At 36.2% G+C, this 22195-nt stretch overlaps 1 protein-coding gene across 2 annotated transcripts in view; it reads right to left on the bottom strand.

Moving 5' to 3' along the window:
- The window catches only part of SGCG (sarcoglycan gamma), a 260838-nt gene extending 241501 nt beyond the window's left edge, over positions 1 to 19337 (bottom strand). The window contains exon 1 of one of the 2 annotated variants that reach the window (XM_036742841.1): positions 19242 to 19337. The gene's annotated coding sequence lies outside the window, so the exon portion shown is untranslated. The remainder of the gene's footprint in view (positions 1 to 19241) is intronic. The other variant, XM_036742842.1, reaches the window with a different exon arrangement.
- Positions 19338 to 22195: the final 2858 nt, after the last annotated feature.

The following is a 22195-nucleotide window of genomic DNA, read 5'->3' as shown; positions in this document are numbered from 1 at the left end:
TTATAGCTTCCTTTAAGGGAATACTATCATGGTAGTATCAAGGCCACAAAGCCTAATCTTATAACAATGTGTCAAAAATATGTCTTGTTCTAGTCTCCCTAAACACCCTTCCCACACCTAGTCAGAATAGTAAGTTTATAAGCAGCAATATAAAGAAATGGGCAATATAAGGAAGTAAGATTGAAAAGGGGAGCCTGGAAGTACCATCCAACCTGTCCCAAAGATCAAAGGAGCAAAATTTACAAATTGTATCATATATTAACAAAAATTCACAAACTGCTAATATATGCTGAATTGGGGGAAGCCATCTAGGCGTTGCTATCAGGGCCTTTAGGTTCTATGATATACAAATACCAGAAAAATTCCTAACCTCCACAGTAAAGATTGGAGGGCAGCTAGATGACACAGAGGATAGAGTGTCGGGTCTGGAGTCGGGAAGACTCATCTTCCAGAGTTCAAATCTGGCTTCAGATGAATGCATGAAGTAGAATGTGAAGTAAGTCTGGAAAGGTTAAGTTGAAACTGGATTGTGAATGACTATAAATGGGCAGCTAGGTGGCGCCATAGTGCACAGAGCACCAGGCCTGAAGTCAGGAAGACTCATCTCCTTGAGTTCAAATCTGGCCTCAGACAGTTACTAGCTATGTGACCCTGAGCAAGTCACTTCATCCTGTTTTCCTCAGTTTCCTCATCTGTAAAATGAGCTGGAGAAGGAAATGGCAAACCACTCCGGTATCTTTGCCAAGAAAACCCCAAATCGGGTACAAAGAGTAGGAAACAACTGAGCAACAACACAGTAATGACCAGTAGATCATCAAAAGGTGCTGATAATTTTGAGATGGTGTGGACATATTAACTTTAAAGTTATACAGGCAACTTTAAAATGAATTGGATATGTTAATGAACTAACCAACTGCAAGGTGAAACAGATAAAAGTTAGCCTGTTTCCCCGACCAACTCTATAAAAATGAGACCTCAAACTCCTGCCCTCTGAGAATTCTCCCATTTTCATGGTATCCATGGGGCTGAGTGCTCCCAGCTCTAATCCATGGTTACATAACTGATACTCTCTGCCTCTCACCTTCCCCATCCCCGGGCCCTATGACATCTGTGTCTGTACCTCCTGCGCTGCTTTTCTCTATACTTTCTGTGCTTTTTGCCCCCATACACCATGTGCCTAATTTAACTGCTTCTGCATTTCCTGCTGCCAGTTGTGGTCTTTCCTGGCAAGTAATCAAAGAACCGGGTATGCCTGCTTGTCATTTCGTATTTTCATAAACTAATTATTAGTTTACAATCCCAGATTCTCTTAAGCTACAGCCTCCCTTAAGAGGAGACTGTCATAGTGTTCTCAAAACAACCAGGCCTAGTTTTACAACAATGTAGTAATAGTCGCAACTAAGTCTGTCAAAGCTTAGCTCACAATTTCACTAGCCCTAACAAGAAAGTTAAAATATAAGAACCTATCAAGCATATATTAAATGTCTACTGTGTGCAAATCACTGTGCTAAAGTATCAGAGTTACAGGATGAACAAATGCCTAGTCCCTGAATTCAAGGAATTTACAATCTACCAGGCAGATTGGATGGGAGAACAGGATGTGAATACAAGTAAGTATATTTCAAGATGGAATGTACTGAGAAAAGAAGTCTTAGAGAAACAAAACAGTAGAAAAATATGAAAGGAGGTGGGTGGGTGGGGTGGGTGCTGGTGGACAACTGACCAGAGATCTTCATGGAAAAGCTGGCACCTGATCTGGGCATTGAAGGAAAATAAATAATTCAACGGGTATAGATGAGGAGGCACAATTCACCAATAAGTCTCAGGAAATACCGATTATAAGAGATATAAACAACTTGTGTAGTTAGATGAAACTTCAATATTCTGGAATTCTAGCTGCTCTCAGAATGTGTTGTAACCCTATAAACTACCTTACAGAAACGTCTTTTTTTTGTATTTGTGTATTACTCAACACATGGGAGAGAATGCCTATCATGTACAAACCTATGGAAGTGGGAAAGGACAAGACTAGGTTGGAGAATAATTAGCTATCAATCTTTTCCAGACAGAGTGAAAGAAGGGGAGTAATGTATAGTAGGTTAGGAACCTTAAAAGGGGGATGATTTGGGGAAGTCATTCAAGGTTAAGGGGTACATATTCTAACCCTATAGCCAACAGAGAATTGCTGAAAGTTTTCAAGAAGGGGAATGGCACGTTCAGATCCATACATAGTTATGACTATGTGGATAAGTAGGTATAATCAATAAATGAAGGAGTGGGATCCAGGATTTTCCATCTGGAGCTCTGACAAGCAATTTATGGATTATACAGGCTTACAGATGTAAGGAGAATAACTGCACATAAATGCATGTGGGAGTATAATGTCTGTAGTAATAAAACGGTGCACTTCACAGCAATTATAAGGTTGGCTGGTTTAGTTATAAATTTTATAAGCCCCGTGATAATAAAATAGTGTTGTTCAAAGGAGTTGTATTAATAGATGGAATTATCGGCTCCATGGAACTTGTAATTCTTGTGACAGAAAATTGGCACAATTCACCAATAAGTCTCAGGAAACACCTATTATGAGAGATATAAACAACTTGTGTAGTAGCTAGATGAACCTTGAAAATTCTGGAATTCCAGCTGCTCTCAGAATGTGTTGTAACCTCATGAACTACATCATAGAAATCTCTTTTTTGTGCTTGTGTATTACTCTTAAGTTTTGGGATACTCATAAAATAACTTGTTACACCATTAAAGAGTCCATTGGAAGCCCTACAGTTTAAAAAATTCATTTTCAGTCTCTGAATAATTAAATACTTAATTTGGGGAAATTTATTTTGGACTCTTTTTTTTTTGTAAAGAATATAAAATCAAGTTTATGCTGTATATCCTCAATGGTTCCATGAATAATCCACATCAACCAAAAATAAGTTTGGAATCCATTCCTTTGCCCAGGTATAAAATAAATGAGTTTTTTTTTAAAATGATCTAATTGCTTTTCCTTTAAAAAAATCCCAGGTGACCAAGAAAGTTTTCAGGCAAAGGGAAGTTTCTTTAGGTTTAATGGTGTGAAGTTGATATTAGGAATTCAGTGCTCATCAATTTTACAGAATATGCATTCTGACCTGGCACTATGCCCATAGCAAACTATAGTAGTAATCTAATTAATCACCACATTTACTATTGTGTACTGCTGCCAACCAATAATATAAAATTAAAACAAAGAAACAGGTTGTTAAACTTTCTGCTTTGTCAGTGGTAGAGGTGAACACTTAAAGATTAACCATTTACCTTCTGACATTAAAAATGATTATTTGGACTAGCTTATAATTTATCGTGTAGGACAAAAGAAGTTTTACACTATTCATAAACCTTGAAGATTTTATGGTATGGTTATGGTCCCCTCTTTAAAAATAATTTTCCATTTTTTTTATCATATGGATGCAAAACATACAATAATATCATTGTACTATATATATATACACATTATATATGTGTATATATATGTATATACATATAATAGTTATGCTATTCTTTCCCTATAAAGAGAATCCTATTGACTATTGTAATATACTTTAAGTTTTTCCTAGACCCAAGAAGGAGTTGTGCTGGCTGCTCAGTACTCTTGAATCAAGCAAGAGTACTCTTGCTTGATTCTGTTTGTGACAAATGATATTGATATGCCAAACAGTTTAGTGGCTTTGAATCATAGAATCTCAGGTTTCGAAGGGGTCCCAGAGGGCATAGCTGAGCAAGGACCCTCTCCACAATATCTCATTCTATTTTGGCCATTCTCATGAGGGAATTTGTTCTTTTATCTAAGCTGAAATAACTCATTATTCTCATTTTGTACCCTAGTACCAAGGAAAAATCTTTCTTTCCTTGTGATAATCTTTAAACTATTAAAGATAGCAATTGCTTCCCCTTTCCTAAAAAAAGTTTTTCCATTACCAAATCAATCAAGTATAGTTTCCTTAGGTAAAATTAATCTAATTGGATTTTTCATTACTTATTATTCTCACTTTCATCTATATTTACCCAAGTCTGTCAATCCTTCAAAGATTCAATGATTTGGTACCTCATTGATGTACATAGTCTCTCCTATGATGCAGACACAGACCTAATCACACCTACTCAATCTGTGTGGCTTTCATTTCTGTAACCTCTCAAATCCATCCTGGGGTGGGGTTCATCTAATATACTGGTGCCCATTCTTTGGGCATTGAGTAGATACCAATGGGTTCTGCAAGTTGTTCATTAGAAATCTTTTGCTCTATGAGATTAGTCTGTCCTTTTTTGGTCATATATTTCTCTGATAATATCATCTGTGGCATTTCTTCAGTGTAATTTCTCATTTGTAATTCGTACCCCTGTTTACACTCATAATGGGCTTTTTTATTGGCCATTGAGTGATTTTTGACTTTGTTTCTTCCAAGGCTGTCATGTTCCATGATTTTTAGTCATGCAAAATCAGTGGAAGAATATGGGTGTTAAAATATGGATATACATATATGCATACATCCATATAAACATATCTATTACATATATATACTATATATATATATATACATGCTTGTCCTAGATTCATGTGCTGATATACAAAAGTTACATAAATTATTCATTCAACTGCACATCATGTATGAACATTATGCACATTTTATCCAGTTCGTTTTTCATGTGTGGATAGTTTGTGGAACTCTTTTGAGTGGTTATTAATCAAATTTATAACACTTTGCAATGTTCTAGGTTTTGAGAGGTGGTGGAGTCATAATGAGAAATTGAACTAAGGTAGACAAATGTTTTAGTAATATGTTTAGGTTAGTTAACATTAATTATTTTTCATGAGTTCTAGGAGAATTAATACTAGGAGATGGAAAATTAGCTTTCCATTAAATTGAACTTTGGAAAAAAGAAAAGCACAAGTTTTAGAGTCAGATGATTGGGGTTTGAATTCTGGCTGGGATGCTTTTGTTACCTATGGGATCCTAGGTTTCTCTTTCCACTTCTGTAAACATAATAACGACACTTGTGCTACCTAGATTTTAGTTATTTTTATGTGGAAAGCTTTCTGTTAACCTCAAAGTATTATACAAATTTGAATCATTGTCACCCAGTTATTAAGGAACTTCTTTAAGAAGTAAAATAAGAAAAAAGAAGGAGAAAACAGTGGAGGGCATTTGGTATCATGGAAAAAGCACTGGATTTTTCCAGAGGAGACTCTAGTTCTAGCTGTGCATCTGCGACTAATTTCATGTCGCATCTCTGAGCTTCAATTTCCTTATATGTAAAATGAGGAAGCTGGATTATCTAGGGTCCATTCCAGCAGCAAAATCCTATGATTTATCATTAAGAGTATTTGTGGGTCTAATAAGAGCAGTGGGCAAAAGCAAAGTTCAAAAGAAATGAAATATGGCAATAGAATTTCAGTTTTATCTGAGGTTCAAATTTAATAGAAATGTAAATTTGCAAAATAATGATGCTGTATTTTGATGAGGTTCTAGGAAGGAATAATGTCTCAGTTTTGGTCCAATTATTCCATTTTATTACTTGTGTTTAAATCAGAATATCTCAATTTATTACACCACTAATATTATCTATTGAAACTGCCAAATAGCATTTTTACAATGACTACTCAAAGGTTCATGTATTATTGATGTTTTACGTATTTTTCCATGTATAATCATGTACTTTTGTTGAAAATTTTATGTAGTTTCACTAAGATAGTATTATTTTGGTATTAATTTCTCTAAACATATCAAAAGAGATACACATTTATTGCTCTTTTGCATTCGACTAGAATATTTCCCTAACAGATTATGATTAAATCAGAGTAATAACACTTCTTCTTTATGACTTGCTCATTTGCAATGTTTAGAGGTTGATTATTTTCGAGTGTAGTTTTATCCCCCTGATAAGACTGGATAGACTAACTGTACACAACAGGGATGTGATTCTATGACCTTACTTCACTGTGAAATTGTTCCAGAATATCTTTATAAGCATTTGTTTCTAATTTCTATTCTTCCTTACACCAAATTGTCAGATAACAGGAAAGCAGGTTCCATGTTGGGGAGGGAACTGTTGGATTTGGCTGTGTGATGGTGGTGGTCCAAAACCATTCTCATTTTCTTTTTCACTCACATTTAACCCTAATGTGACGAGAGTTTTCCTAACTTTCCTAAGATCCTAAGATTCTGTGAGCATATGAAATTAGAGCAGAAAAGTTACTGGAATAATTGTAGCATTGTATAACTGGGTATGGTGGTTAAATAGCATTTCTATCTGCTATTTTGAGTTGAATTAATTTCTCTTCCCTCCTTTCCACTCATACTGATATCAGCCCTCATGTCCTTACTGAGGGCCTAAGGAGTCTTAACCTTTTAGGGGTCACTGATTCCTTTGGCAGTCTGGTGAAATCAGTGGATCTTTACTGAGAATAATGTATTTAATGCACAAAATAAAATAGAATTGCAAAGGAAACCAATTATTTGTTCATGGTCCCCAGGTTAAAACTCCTGGGTCCTCTAGAGCATTGTCAAAACTTTTTATTTGATCTCTCTGGTTTAAACATCCCTCACAAAAATAGTCTTCCTAAGGTACCAGGATGATCATGCCACTCCCTCCTCATAAATTTTAGGTGGTTCCCACTGCTTCTTTCATAATTAATGAAACAGTATTATTAAACACTTGCTATGTTCCAGGCACTGTGGTAAGCCAACACATAGAGCTGGAAGGGGTGTGAGGTACTCCCTTGGGGCAGTCTGGTTTAGAAATTGTCAGGAAGTACATGGAAGCCTGAGCTCCTGGCAAGATAAATCAAAGATTCACCTATCATAATCTGAAGTCCATGTTCTAGTGGAAGGAGGATGAGGAAGATGTAATGGAGTAGAGCCAGCATGGCTTGGAAATATTTAGAAAATTCTTCAACCTTGCATGTAAGCCCTGCATAATCCAGCTTCAACCTGACTTTCTAGCCTTGTCACATTATATCTAGGTTGATTGCTGGCTGTTGGCAGTTAATCCCCCAATCTCTGTGCTTTTGCACAGGTTCTTTCCATGCCTGGAATGCATTTCACTTCTTTCTTAGAATCATCAACTTTCTTTAAAGCTCAGGTTCTACTTCCTACATGAAGCCTCTCCAGATTCCACAAGTTGTCAGCATCCTTTCCCTTTGTAATCAGTGTCTGGCTCATGTACAGATCCATTCAGTTTGCTAAGATGGTGTCATTTACATGGAAAACACTAGGCAACTGTTTTGTGGGGAACTGTGAAGCCTGGAACATACATTAATATTCTATACTGGCCTACCTTTTGGGTTGAGAAGAGCCTTTTTCCATTGGCTGCAAAGTCAGAACTGTCAGGGACTTCAATGTGGTCCAACTCAGAACCAGCCATAGTTTTGCTTGCATTTATATCTTGGGGAATGAGGTTATTCCCTCATTGATAGCTCACATGACCATGTAGTAATGGGGAATGGCCATAGGGCCCTTAGGGATATATGGCTCCCAAGAAAGAGCTCTGGGTCTTTCACCTTAATGTTCTAGGCGTAGGGAGTAGAGTCTCCAATCTGGGCCAGGAATGTAAGCCATGGGGATCTGGGAGGCTGGGAATCCAGCCCAGGGGTTGTGGTTAGTCTAGCAACTGACATTCCAAGAAGCAAGAGTCTGGGACTGCAGCCCAACAGAAGCAATTAGCGATGGTGGCTTTGGATGTGAACTTTGTGGGACCAATGCTGTGCAGGACCTGAGCTGAATTGTGAGCCCAACCCCTTACCAGAGACCAAGGTGGCACAGGGGGAATTGTGCCCTGAGGAAGTGGGGAAAATGTATATTTGGTCTTGACAGAACTTTGAAGTAAATATCTCTGTAAAAACTATCCAATGGTACTTGGCTAAATGGAACTGGAGTGTTAATCCCTCATCTTCTAAGATACATGGAACAACCAGTGATGACTTGAACCACTGCAGAGAAAAGAGATAATCTCCAACTTCCTCATGGCACCTAAGAACCCTGAGAGGGAAATGTTATATCTATTTTCCTGGAGAAAGTGGGGGCAGAGTCAATTAAATTACCTTATTTTTTCATATTTATGTATGTTTTGTATCCTCCCAAATCAATGTAAGTTCCTTGAAAGCAGGAACTGTTTAATTTTAATTTTTGTATACCTATCACATTGCACAGTGCCTAATTCACAGTATGTTGTTTTTGTTTAGTCATTTTTCAGTTGTATCTGACACTTCATGACCCCATTTGGGGTTTTCCTGGCAAAGATAATGGAGTGGTTTATCATTTTCTTCTTCAGCTCATTTTACAGATGAGGAAACTGAGGCAGCAAGGTGAAGTGACTTGCCCAGGGTCATACAACTAGTAAGTGTTTGAGGCCAGATTTGAATTAAGGAAGATGAGTCTTCCTGACTCCAGGTCTGTACTCTATCTACTCTGCCACCTAGTTGTCCCAAGGGAAAACATGCCATACCAGTATATTCTGGAAAATTGGGGATCTAGCACATAAATGTATTAAAAATCTCTGTCTCTGTCTGTCTTTCTGTCTGTGTCTCTCTCTTTCTCTATACAGGAAAAGGATTAGACTCATTCTCCTTGGTTCCAATGGATAGAATTTGGAGCAATGAGTGAAAGTCACAGAGAGGCATTTTTAGCTTAATGTAAAAGAAAAAAACCAGCCCCAAAGTAGAATATGCTGCTTTAGAAGGTACTGGATTCCTTCATTTGGAAATCTTTAGGTAGAAGTTGGATAATCACTTGTTAGGATCCTTGTAGAAGGGATCATTCAAAAGTTATAGGTAGGACTTGATGGCCTCCAAGGTCCTTTTCTCAAGTCTGTAATATATCATCATTTTTGCTTTGTTTAGTCTTGACTATTTTAAGATTGAAGATTTAATATGAAACATGTCAATTAACAAAATAAGTCTCCAATTATGTCTCTTAAATAACAGTTAAAGACATTCTTTTTATTAAACACATACACATAATTAATAAAAATGTTAAAAAAAGAAAGTTATTTTAAATTCATCACCTGTGCTAGGCCTTTTAATGGCAAAGCTTAAAGGAGAGTTAACAAGAAAAAAGGGTTCCTGAGGTAAACATAATTATAGGTCTTATCAAATATGGTTTATATGCAATCCTCTTTTGCTTTGACAGTACATTAATAAAGTCTCACAGTGTTTCATCAACACAAGATACATTTCTACCTTTATCACTATTTTTCTTTTCAGGGTTTGAATTTGATTATTAAAATGTCTTTCAAATTACTTTTTGCCAAAAATATACATAATGCAGTACAATACATGGACAGTGAAGTTCTATGTTTTAGCAAGATAAACATTTTTAGAATATTTATAATTATACTGCAATGGATAGTAAGGTCTAAAATGATAAGCAAGCAAAATAAATTAAAGAGGGAAAAAAGTTTTCCTAAGGAGGACCCTAAAGAGCAGGATCTTTTTGGGGGCACTCAGCAGTGTTGAGAATGATAGTGATAGAGGATACCAAGGTTATTATATTACCATTCTGGAATTCAACTTCAGAGAGTGTTTTCTTACTGGAGGAGAATAAGAACTTGACATAGCATAGAGCCTTGAGTCTACTGAATGTTCTGATGCCATATTTTTTTTTGGCAGGGAGAGGAACGGAAAGTGAGAGGAGAAGTGCTAGTTCTGAATTCTTTCATCTCCTCTCTTATTTTCTCACACAAAAGGATATTAAGTAGAAAGTAAAACAGTACAGCTTAATGGAGGATTATGTAGGAGTAAAGAAAGGCTATAACTATTCCCTTCCCCGCTGTCATAATAAAAGCATTCTAACCTTATATCTATTTTTCTTCTTTCCCTCTGAATTTACCCTTGAGGGTAAATTCTAATCTTTAATATTATTTTACTCTTTCTGTGTCTGTAATATGGCCATGACGAGAGTATGTGATAAATATTTCTTGAGTTTTGTATTGAATATGCATAAATCGCTTCACTCTTCAACTTGCTATGGTCCTAAAGACCCTGACACAAATCCTAACCCACACAGCCAAGGATTATATTGTTCAGTTTAACATGGGGGCATTTGTAACATGTATTGTTCTTGTTTCTCTACATTAAAATGATAAATTTTAGCAAAGGGACAGAATAGTAAAAGGATACTCTGCAGTGATAGAGGATGGTAATGGAATGGAAATGATGGAATGGAGAATAAAAGCCCAGGTCTTATAAGTACTCTTTCCTGTAGGTAGCTAGGGAGAACCTAAGGCTTTCAATAGGAAGACAGAAAACTGAAAGCTGTTTCCTATACCTTGCTAAAAAGTCATTTTAGCCAAATGATGGAGGCTTGTAGGAGTGTTTGCCATCCTTCTAGTCCCAACTCAAGCATTACCTTCTCTTTTAGTTTTCCTGAGTCTTTTCTTTCCTTAAATCCATCAAAGAATGAGTCCCTGTCTCATTGCCCCTATTCATATGCAGGCTAATTAAAGAAAAGGACTTTGTCCTAATTATCCTTATTTTTTCTTCCCCCACTACCTCACACAATGCCTTGTCCATGCTAAGGAATTGTTCACTATTTGTAAAATATGGAAAATCCCATCCATGATCCTGAAGTTTTCTCTTCCCCACCATAAAACTTTAGCTCTAATAGAGCTGTGAGAGGAGGGGCTCGGGTGAAGGGAAGGAAGAATTCTGTTTAGCTATGCAGGAAGTGTAATTTAAGGACAATGGGATATGCAAAGCATACTCACTTGCATGAGCTAGGCACCCACATATAGTTTTTGGTCAGGTATTCAAGTTCATATTTGACTTAACCTACCTGAAAATATGTATGCATTTAGGTGAACACAGACTTACAGTTTTACATCTCTTAGGGGACTTACAGCTACTCTAGTAGCCCTACTAAGAAAAGAAATGCCCCAGGCCATAGCTCAAAGCTGCACACAGCCTTCTTTATAAGGATGACTAATAAGACTATAAGACTCCCCAAATACCTGACACTGCTTACACAGATCAGGTAGAAACCTACTCCTCTCTCTATAGTGTTCAAGTCACTTGGAGCTATATTCTGTTGCTACATAATGATAGCAAACTAGTCTATAATCACCAGCAGGACTTCCTACTTAGTAATTCAATGCATATTTATTAAGTCTACTTTGTGTAAGTATACCAATGGCTGTGTGTGTGTGTGTGTGTGTGTGTGTGTGTGTGTGTAATCATGGAAGGCTGCATATAAGAGATGGCATCTGAAAAGAATCATGACAAATGATAAGAAACCTGAAAGTTAGAAATGGGAGGGGATGTACATTTTAATTTAACTAGTTTCAACAAACATTTATTAGTTACCTATAGTGCTAGGTGCTGTGGCTTCTGCCATCAAGAGTAAGGATCAGAAAAGGAAGCTTCAGCTTAGGCTCTGACCACCCAGAAGGGATTCTGAGCCATGGGGCAAACTGTTAAGTTCTTTGTGGAGCAAAGGAAGTGTTGATATTAAAATAGTTAGAAAGTGGGGTAGAATGGCTCATGAAATGGCAAGGCAAATGGCTATAGTCTCTCATCCTATAGGATGATTAAAGTAGGTTGGGGCCAGGATAGCAATAGGGAGGTGAGGGCTGGTTAAGGTAAGTCAGTTCTGCCTTAAGACTCACTACAATGATGACTAGATTATCTCTCCCAATAAAATAATCCACCTCTATTGGGATTGGTGAGAGGGAAGGACAGTTTGTGTGTGGTGTGTTATTTAGAATCTTGGGAAGTTTGGCTTGAATACAGAATGTATGAAGAAGAATGATCTAAGGCTGGAAAGATACATTGGAGCCAAATTGGGGAGGAACTTAAGTGTCAGGCTAAAGAGGTTATATTTAATGTTAGAAACAATTGAAAGTTATTAAGCATAGTAATAACATGTTAAGACCTATGCCTTAAGATTTTTTCCTATTAGTTGAATTGGAAAGGGGGAGAATGTTTAATTGGAAATGACAAAAGAATATCCAGTTATAGCAAGCCATTCTCAAGAGAGAAATGAAGGTAAGATATATGGAATTGTGAGTCATCAGCAAAGAGGTGATGTTTGAACTCATGGTATCTGATGATATCAACTAGAGTTTAAAAAGAAGAGGGCCAAGGTCATAACTTTGGAGGATATCTACACTTGAGATGATTCAAAAAGGGAGACTGAAAAATAACAGTAAGACTGGGAAGAAGAGAAGCAGGAAATGGCAATGTTATAGAAACTAAAGGAGGAGATATTGTCAAGGATGGAGACAGTAATTAGTAGTATCAAAAACTGTACAAAGGTAAAGTAGGATGAGGACTGAGAAAAGCCACTGGACACAGCAATTGAGAAATCATCTGTAATTCTTGAGAGAGCCATTAAATTAGTGCAAGGGAGGACCCCCTCAGATCTGATGGCAACTTTGAAATAAGGGGTATGGTTTTGCCTCACACCCTCACCCCCCTGGTTGAGCAGACTGAAAGACTACCAAGAGAAAAAGTAATATCCTCTTAATTTACTTAATTTACTAAGGAAGTCTATATGGACTTGGGGAGAGGGTTTGATTTTGTATTGCACTGTTTTGTTTTTCTAATCCTGGCACCTAGCAAAGTTCCAAGCACATAGTATGTGCATAATAAACATTTATTGAGTTGAAAGGACATGGGGTTTCTCTTTTAGAGGAATTTTCCTACTCTTTTTTTGTGGGGGTAGATCAGTAGTAATTTATCTTTCTAAAATTCTCTGTCAGGCACAGAAGAAAACAAATCCAACTCTTCCCTTATTTCTCTCTTGCTTTCAAACAGGCTTAACTGAAACTCTTCTTACCACATTCTTTTCCCCCACCTCTGCTCAGTTTGGAGCTGGTAGGCTCTATGACCTTGTCTCAAATAAACCAGTCCTGGGAGGCTCTAGTAAAGACATAGATTAGGAATCTAATTCTATCCTCTGTATATCGTGTGTTTCTATTTTGGGGGGTATTATTAAGAATTATATCCTCAATTTATAGATGTCATTTTGATAGATTTGATGTTTATATAGAGTTAGAAATTCCCTTAAAAGCCCACAGATTATCCCTCTAATACTGTAATCCAGAAACTTTAAATCCTCTCCTATTCATATCATCCTAAAAAAATAGTTCAGGCAGGTAGGTGACACAGTAGATAGAGCCCTGGATTTGGAATCAGGAAGACTCATCTCCAAGAATTCAAATCTAGCCTCAGACACTTATTAGCTACGTGACCCTGGGCAAGTCACTTAACCCTGTTTGCCTTAGTTTCCTCATCTGTAAAATGAGCTGCAGAAGGAAATGGTAAACAATCCCAGTATCTTTGCCAAGAAAACCCCAAATGAGACCACAAAGAGTCAGACATAACTGAAAAACGGCCAAACAATAACAATCAACAAAAGGAAATACTTCCCTTATTGCCATTCTCAACTAAACTTCAGGGCACTGTCCTCTTTTCTCAAGGTGTTAAGTTCCTGGTCCTTCTATCTCTCTATATCAACCCTCAATCTGCATTTTCTGATTCATCATATATTACTTCCCATTCCTACATTTATGATTTAGCTGAACTGGTCTTCTGTCTGTGACTCACACACTGCCTCCCAACTCTCCTGTCCATTCCTTTTCAGTGTCCATCCACTATGTCTGGAATGCACTCCCTCCTTGGTTCCACTCTCTAAAGTACCTAGTATTTATTTCATATATGTTCTGTATATAATCACAAATTTCTGTGTTGTCTCCCCAGATGCTCCTTAACACAGGAGACTGTTTCATTTTATAGTCTGTATCCTTAGCATCTAGCACAGTTCCTGACACATAGTAGTCACATAATAAATGCTTGCTGATTGATGGTTTATGTGATGGTTACCGATTCCAAATGACCTTCCACAACTCTGACTATGTATATATCCAATAAACACCAGCTGGATTTGATGGAAGATATACTTCTATAGTTTGCAATAAGGCCCTAGAGAAACTGAGTTAATATCCCTCTTCATTGCTGTAAATCTTCCTGCACCTATGGGGAAGATAACATGATTACTGTTTATATATACCACAATAAATTTGTCTAGAAGGTCTACTGGAAGGTTTGGGAGGGGGCAAGGGGGAGTGTGACAGGGAAGATTTTCTGATCATGTCACTCCCCTATTCAAAAATCTTAAGTGGTCCCCCTCTTCCCATTGATTCTAATATAAAATATGAACTCCTTATCCTAATCTTTAAAGAGTTCCATAATCTGGCTCTAGTTTACTTTTCTAGATTCTTTCTTATCATTCATCTTTATGCAAACAAACTAGCCACATATGACATCCAGTCCTCCTGAGTCTATGCTTTCATACAGATTGTCCATTATGTCTAGAATGCACTCCCCCACCACTCGCCTCCCCAGAACTTCTAGGTTCTTTCAAGTTTGAGCTCAGATATTTCCTCCTCCATGAAATTCCTTCTCCCTTAAGTTGTTAGTGCTCTCTCCTTCCTAAATCATAGATTTAGAGCTGGAAGGAACCCCAGAAGCCATCTAATCCACACACCCTCTCATTTTATGGATTGGAAACTGAGGCAAACTGAGGTTAAATAAGTTGCCCAAGGTCACACAGGTAGTATCGGAGGGCAGATGTGAACCCAGACTTTTAGAACAATGTATCAAGGAATATGTATACACATTGTGTTCACCAAAGAATGTATGTTTCTTAAGAGCAGAGACTATTTCTTTTGTTTTCTTACATATTGGATACTTAACAAGTGTTTTCTGAATCAAAGTCAAATGACATCACTTGGTATTTGAAGTGTCCATTTCATATTCAAAATAGCTACAAAATGCACAAAATACTTGGGAGTCAATCTACCAAGTATACATAATCTACCATGACATAAATGGATAAAATCACAAAATGTTTCTTAAAGAAATAAAAAAAATTAAAATTTCTGGGGAAAAGAAAACTAGAGAGATATTCAGTGTTCATAGCTGAACTACTCCAATAATATTAAAATGATGATACTATCTACATTCATTTACAGATTTAATGTTGTGAGAATCAGACCATCAACGCAATATTTTAAAAAGTTAGACACAAAATAATAAAAAAAATGCATTAAAAATCAAAAGAGCTGGACTTTTAAGGACAATTTAAAAAAACCTATAGTAATGAAGGATGAATACAACTTTCAGTGCTATAATATAATAATTATGCTTTAACGTGGTAGCAAATATCCAAACTATTAGGTACTGGTTAAAAATAGAAAAGGAGATCAAAGGAACAGACAGATTAAACAAGGGAGAATCAGAAACAACTGAATTCAATAAGCATGAATTACTTGGAAAAGAACTTTTTATTTGAAAAGTGCTGGGAAAACTGGAAAGTACTTTGGCAAAAATTAGATTTTAGACCAACATGTTACACCAAATACTACAACAAACTCAAAATTGATATGTAGACTAAATATTAATAAATCATGCCGCAAAAAAATTAGAAGAGAAGCATATCAGATACCTTCAACTGCTCTGGCGGGTGGGAAAAGGAGAAGGATAAATTCCTCAAATAAATAAGGGCCAGAGATGGTCAAAATAAATAGTATTTATTGATAGTGCAGAATATATCATATAATTACGATTTCTTGAAACTGAAAACTTTTGAATGAACAAAATCACCACAACTAGGATGCAAAGGAAAGCTTTAGATTGGGAAAATATTTACATCCAATATCTCTATTAAGTATCTGATATTGAAGATATATACAGAGCTACCTGTCAATCAATGAACAAGCATTTATGAACTGCTTAGTATGTACTGAATAACTGTACTGTGTGTTTGAGATACCAAGAAAGGCAAAAACAAAATTTTTCCTCAAAAAACTTAAATTCCAATGGGGAATAAAACAAATCAATAGATATATACTAGACACATACAGTGAAGATTCTAACACAAATAATTAAGACCAAAAGCAATCACCAAACTGATAAGTAATTGAAACATATAAACAGTTGCTAAGAATTATAAATTATTAACAGTCATATGAAAGACTGCTCCAAATCATTATAAGAGAAATGCTAAATAAGACAACTCTGTGTTTTCCTTTCACAACCAGCAAATTTGCAAAAATGTTAAGTCCATGTCGTATGGCTTGCAAAAAGATAGACACATTTATGCACTGTTGGTGGAATCGGGAATTGGTTTAATAATTTTGAAAAATAATTTAAAATCATGTTAAGAAATGACTATACTGTCCATACTCTTTAACCCAGAGATCCCACTGCAATGGGCACAAAAGGCTATCAAAGACAGAAATGTCTCAGTTGTTTATGGTTCCTTAGAGACATTGTTCCTGCAGGAGAGTCCCTGACTACACTGGGAGAAAAATGGGCTAACAGGTCTATTGAAAAATAGCCTACCATGAGTGACAAATGCTGAATCTGGGAGTACTGAAGGTCCCCACATGCACAGATTCAGCCTCTTATTTCTACTCCCTATTTCTGTAATGAATCCTCCATAGAGCCCAGGATTTACTCCTTCAACCACTTTTGATCATCTAAATGCTCAACTGCATCCCTAACTCAATTAAAGCTCACTGGGAAGTAGCATTTTGATATTTGGTGCTTTGGTTCCTCATTAAGATCTCAATTAAATATTTTGATTAGAATTTTCTTCCTGCCAATACAAGATTGCTCACAACTGTTAGAACTCATTAGTGCAATTAACAAGGGATGGGTCCTATTGCTGGATTCTCATCATCATTGCAATGAACATACCCAGGAGATGCCCAGGATTCTACAAATGTACCAGCAGTTTTTCCATCAAAGTCACAATCCAGTCTAGTACAGTCTCTACCAAGTCCTCTATAATGAATGACATTCTTGCTAGATCATAGGCAAATGGAAATGGTTGCATTTCAAATGCTGATTCACAGCACCTCAGGAACAACAGGTCCTTTCACTGCTCGCTCTCTCTCTCTCTCTCTTTCTGGAAACTAGCAGAAAAATAATGAAAGTCCCTGATGGTGGAGGCTGGGCAGATGTGGTCAAATGAACTAGATATGGCTGTGGAGCTACATCTGTATAGTTATTGTCTTCATCTTCTACAACTGGTCACCCAATTGCTGTGCAATATTTTCTTGCAGGGATTCTTAACATGGGGCTAGTGAACTTGTTCTAAAAAATAGTTTGACAACTGTAATTTTATATAAATGACTGCCTTTGTAGTTTTATGAACTTTTTTATGCATTTAAAAACATTATTCTGAGAATGGGGTCTATAGACTTCACAACACTGTCACAGGGGTCCATTACAGAAAATATATTAATAACCTCTACTGTAAAGTAATGGGAGGGGGCAGCTCTTCCTCTGGAAGGTGTATAACAAAGAAAGGGCCCTCTATAGCTGCTGCATTTGCTTTTCCTAGAAGGAAAGCACCTTAGTTCAGGCCTTGTCACACATGCATCAGGCTACTAGGTCTGGAAAACTTCAATAGCACAGATTTGCATAGGACAGGCATGGGGGACCTGTGGGCTTGAGGCCACCTGTGGCTCCCTAGGTGCACAAGTGCAGCCCTTTGACTGTGGCCTTGAAGCCGAAAGTTCCCCACCCCTGGTATAGGATTTTAAGGTTTACAAGTCACTTTCTTGAAAGCATTCTTTCATCATTGGCATACACTCTGCATAGGGGTGCCCCACAATCCTATATTAACTCCTGGAGAAACAGTATGTGACAGCTGGATGATACTCTGTATCCTACTCTCCCCTGGGTAACCCATAGCCACCGCTTAGACATCCAAAGCAGCCAACTGCAGCCATGTCCACAGGGAGGCAGAAAACAGTTATAAAAAGATGAAAGCAGGAAATAGAGATAGTACCAAATACTCCCTATCAGTTTCATGGTCAACTTGTTCACAGTACCTTACTTTGCTGTTTCAGAACAATAAAGAGCCGATGACCAGAGGGGAGTTTGCAATTTACCACTTCTGCACCTTTCATAATACACTCTGCTCTCATTCCTCACCCCCGAGATGGAATTGCCTGCAGATACATCTTCTGCAGGTACATCTTCCAGACTTTCAGGTCCTTGCTTGCTAGGCTGTTAGCCATATGTTTGCCTTCCAGGTGCAGGGTGACTTTACTGCCATGACATCTTAAAGCAACATAAGGGATTCAATATCTAAATACATTTTGTATTCAGTGCTACTTTTCCTTTGGCCTTTAAAAAACAAACAAATCTAGTAACTCACAAAGCGTTTCTATCCCTTACCTACTCTAATACTGACACAATTACCATTAGTCAAAAATTACTTTGTGGCTCTTTTTTTGCTCGTTTCTCTGCAAAATAATTTTAATAAATAATCAAAATGTCTTAAGTTAAATATTTTGAAGGAAACACAGTAATTTTTTTAGGTCTTGTTTTACTAGTCAGCCACTTCAACCAGCTGGCAATAATTATCAAGCCAGCTGAGTTAGACTTTTCCCTTGTTAGTGTTGTCTATGAATTCTCTTACAAACCTGGGCTCTCCAATGACCACATTCCATATTTTTAAAAACTGTACAGAAAGAAACGATATTTTCTAGGCAGAAGTTTTAAAAATTTTAACATTTTGCCCTCCTTCCCTTGCTGCTAGAAGGAAATGTCAGGCTGTTATTTTGTTTTTTGACTTGATAGATTGAGCTGTACACACACTTTTGTTTAGGTTACTAGAGAGAAAATTTCTCCTTTTCCTCTTAGAGAACGGATGAGAAATGTTTTACTTTCTTTTTCTGCTGAGCTTCCTGCCTGTTAATACATAAAACAGCTCTGGCAGTCTTAGCCTGATAATTTCCTATATCAAAATAAACGTCTTATCCATGGAAAGAAGGAGGGAAGAATATGCTTCAGTATGATAAACAATAATTATAGAATTAGGAATGGAAATAGTAAGGATTAAGTTATGGAAAGAATACGTAGCAATACAAAAAATAAAGGCATGATAGTTATACTCTACAAAATGAAATCATCTGTTACTTAGGATATTTTAGAAGTCCATGCTTATACTAAAAGTATTCATAATATATTACAAAACCTGTGATACCACCCTGCTGATTTAAAAATAGCTGATATTAGAAATGAAATTATTACAGAGGATTACTGCCAGATGATTAGCATAATTAAATGTTCTCATCCTTTATTTAAGAAAAAAATAAGAAATATAATTTTATCTTTAGGTAGTACATTACAAATTTCTCCATAGTAAAAACCTATGGCAAAACTCACAAAAAGATACTTGATAACTTACCTTATATATGTTAAAAAGCACACTGTTGAAATAACTACAACCAACTTGATTTCAACCAGATAGAATGTCTGAAACTTTTCCACTCCTTTCAAAACTGGAGTAGAAGGTATTTTAGGTCCCGCCCTGATTATCATTGGAAGAAAGTACATTCACATATTTGGCCATGTCTTACATTTCAGCCCCTGCTACTGGCAACAGACGCATCTAATTTTACTCAGTGACATAAACAGCTCTCACCACACTTGAAATTGTTTAGGCACCCTTTCCAACACACGGCTTTAACTGTGCCAATAAAAAGAAAAATAGCATTCTTATAAAATCAACTTGTAATCCCTGAATTATGCTGAGGAGGATAGTCTTACATAATCTTCAAAATAATCTTCAACCAACTGAATGGAAAAAAGCTTATTTTTCCCATGTATAGAACCACAGTTGACCACATCTTAGGAAACATAACTTCAAAGTAATATACAAAAGTTTAGAAGTTGTGACTTTTCAATGCCTCTAGGTGATACAGTGGACAGAGTGGATCTGGAGTCAGGAAGCCCTGAATTTGAATCCAGCCTCAGATATTTACTAGCAGTATGACCCACTTAGCCTTTGCCTGCCTCAGTTTCCTCATCTGTGAAATGGGGATAATAATAGCACCTACCTTCACGAGTTGTTGTGAGGATCAAAAGAGATAATGATTGTAAAGTGCCTTGTAAACCATAAAGCATTATATAAATGCTAATTATTATTACGAAAATTATTTTTGTTTCATAAAAACTGAATATTGCCTTAGGATAATCATCTTATGAAACTCCTTAAAATCTGTTGACAAATAACTTGCCTTAGGCCCTCTTCAAATCAAAATTATTAATATTTGAGGGAGAAAACTGTTAGAATCGTATCTATCATTATTAGTAATGATGTCAAGAAAATTATGCATGTTAAGACATTGAGGGTTCTTTTATAGTTGATAAAAAACATAAAAAAATTTTCGTTCAGCATTTCAGTTCTAAATAACAAGTTTTTTCTAGTTTCAAAGCAATAGCAGTTTTAAAAAAGAATGAAAAAGAATAACATAGTTTTATGATATTTTTAAAAATGCCTAAATGCCAAACCTAGGAAAGTTCCTCATTCTTCATCTTTTGTTATGGATGAAATCTGTTTTATTTTATGCTTACATGAAATAATCTTTAAAAACAATGCAATGAAAATCCATGGTTTATGCTTTCACTTCATTTTATTCTTCAGAATGCATCCTATTTTCTTTAACTATCTAACTACACTATAGATTCCTGTGAAAGTTGATGCTTCTGTCACCCAACAGCTGTAGGCCATAAATTTAGAACTGACACAGGCTCAACTAATCATAATGTTACAAGACATTTCATACCTTTATGAATTCGTTGTCTATTAATTCTTTATCATCTCACTGGGATATAATACACAAAATCAAGTCAGTATAAGACAACCACTAATACTTCAAAATAAATAGGAATGGAATATTTCCAAAACTAAAATTGTTTCTATGTAACTCATTGCTTATGAAAGATTAAAATGTGATATATTTTTTTATATTTGCCTTACACATAGAAATTGTGAAAACATTATTTTAATATGCTGGTTAAATGAAATTTCATGCATTATGAAGGCTTCATGAATAGAAGAATTTTTCAATAACTAAATCTATAAAACTATATAGATCATATTTACAACACAGTTCCCAAGATATTTCCCCATATCTAGTATTATTTTATTTTGTTCACATATACCAACCCATTTAACATCACTAACATCTATTCTGATATTACAAAAGTTTCTATTTCTTTGAATCACTTTGAAAAATGATATTTTGATTCCATTAACTAGCTGTTGCCATCTCCAGACAGCATCTTTCCCATTCAACTCAAAGCTAACATTAGATACAGTTATGGTCAGAACTTTAGGCCTGTAAAGAAGTTGCCCCATCATTTAGTTTAACTTGTAAATTTCTTGGTTTAATTTAAGTGTTATATGGATGAAAGTGTCTGCTTACTTTTTATAATACTACTTTACTGAATTAGCATAACCGTAATTTATAGAATTCTGTTGACTTCAAGCCTTGCTGGGGTTTCTAGAGCTTTCAAATGTAGGAGGGCTTAAATGGGTATTGTATATAAATAGTATAATCCAGGGAACACATTGAAATTCCCTCCAAAGCCCCAACAGAGTAACAGCCACTGATCCCTCCAAAAGGTCAGCTTCAATGACTCAGTCATTTCTCCATAATTATCCCATCCTGAGTAAACAGAGCTAGTGTGATTGCCACACACCCAAAGGTGTGTCCTGTAGGGAAAAGAAATAATAATGAATTGGAATTTGAATCCTAAATATCAGTCAAGGCTCACCCTGGGTTTAGAATCAGGAAGTCAACAATAAAAAATCTCAAAGAAGAAATGGCAAAAATTTAGAATTCATTGAATGAATAAAATCAATGGGAAAAAAAATACTGTTTGAAGGTGAAAAGCCAGGGAAGGAAATGCACAATTAATCAACCATCAAGCTACAATCCAGGTACTATGTTAACTATCTGGGTTACAAATTGAAAAATGAAATAGACTCTGCCTTCAAAGAAGTTATATTCTAGGAGGGGAAACAATATATACACCTGTAAGTATAAACCAAATATAAACAAAGTAAATACAAGGTAATTTGGGAGTCTGTGGCTATAAATGCACTTGTAATTTTGGAATAGTCACAGAGTAGAAAGACTATGATGGCCACCCAAGGTTGGACATTAGTAGGGCAGGATCAGCAGGAAAAAAAAATGAGTGTAGGGGCAGGGGGGCTTCAAGAGATTCAGGGGTAGAAGAAAGAACACCTCTGATTATCTGACCAGTGAGGTTATACCTTAGCATAATCTAAAATTCTCCACTTCCAAGGTCCTTCTAATTCTTGTTTGACTATAATCTGTCCTGACATTTTGG

The sequence above is a fragment of the Trichosurus vulpecula genome, chromosome 2 (genome assembly GCF_011100635.1).
Source record: "Trichosurus vulpecula isolate mTriVul1 chromosome 2, mTriVul1.pri, whole genome shotgun sequence".
Taxonomy (NCBI): Eukaryota; Metazoa; Chordata; class Mammalia; order Diprotodontia; family Phalangeridae; genus Trichosurus; species Trichosurus vulpecula.
Note: the sequence above shows the minus strand (reverse complement) of the source record. Positions and strands in the feature narration are given on the sequence as shown.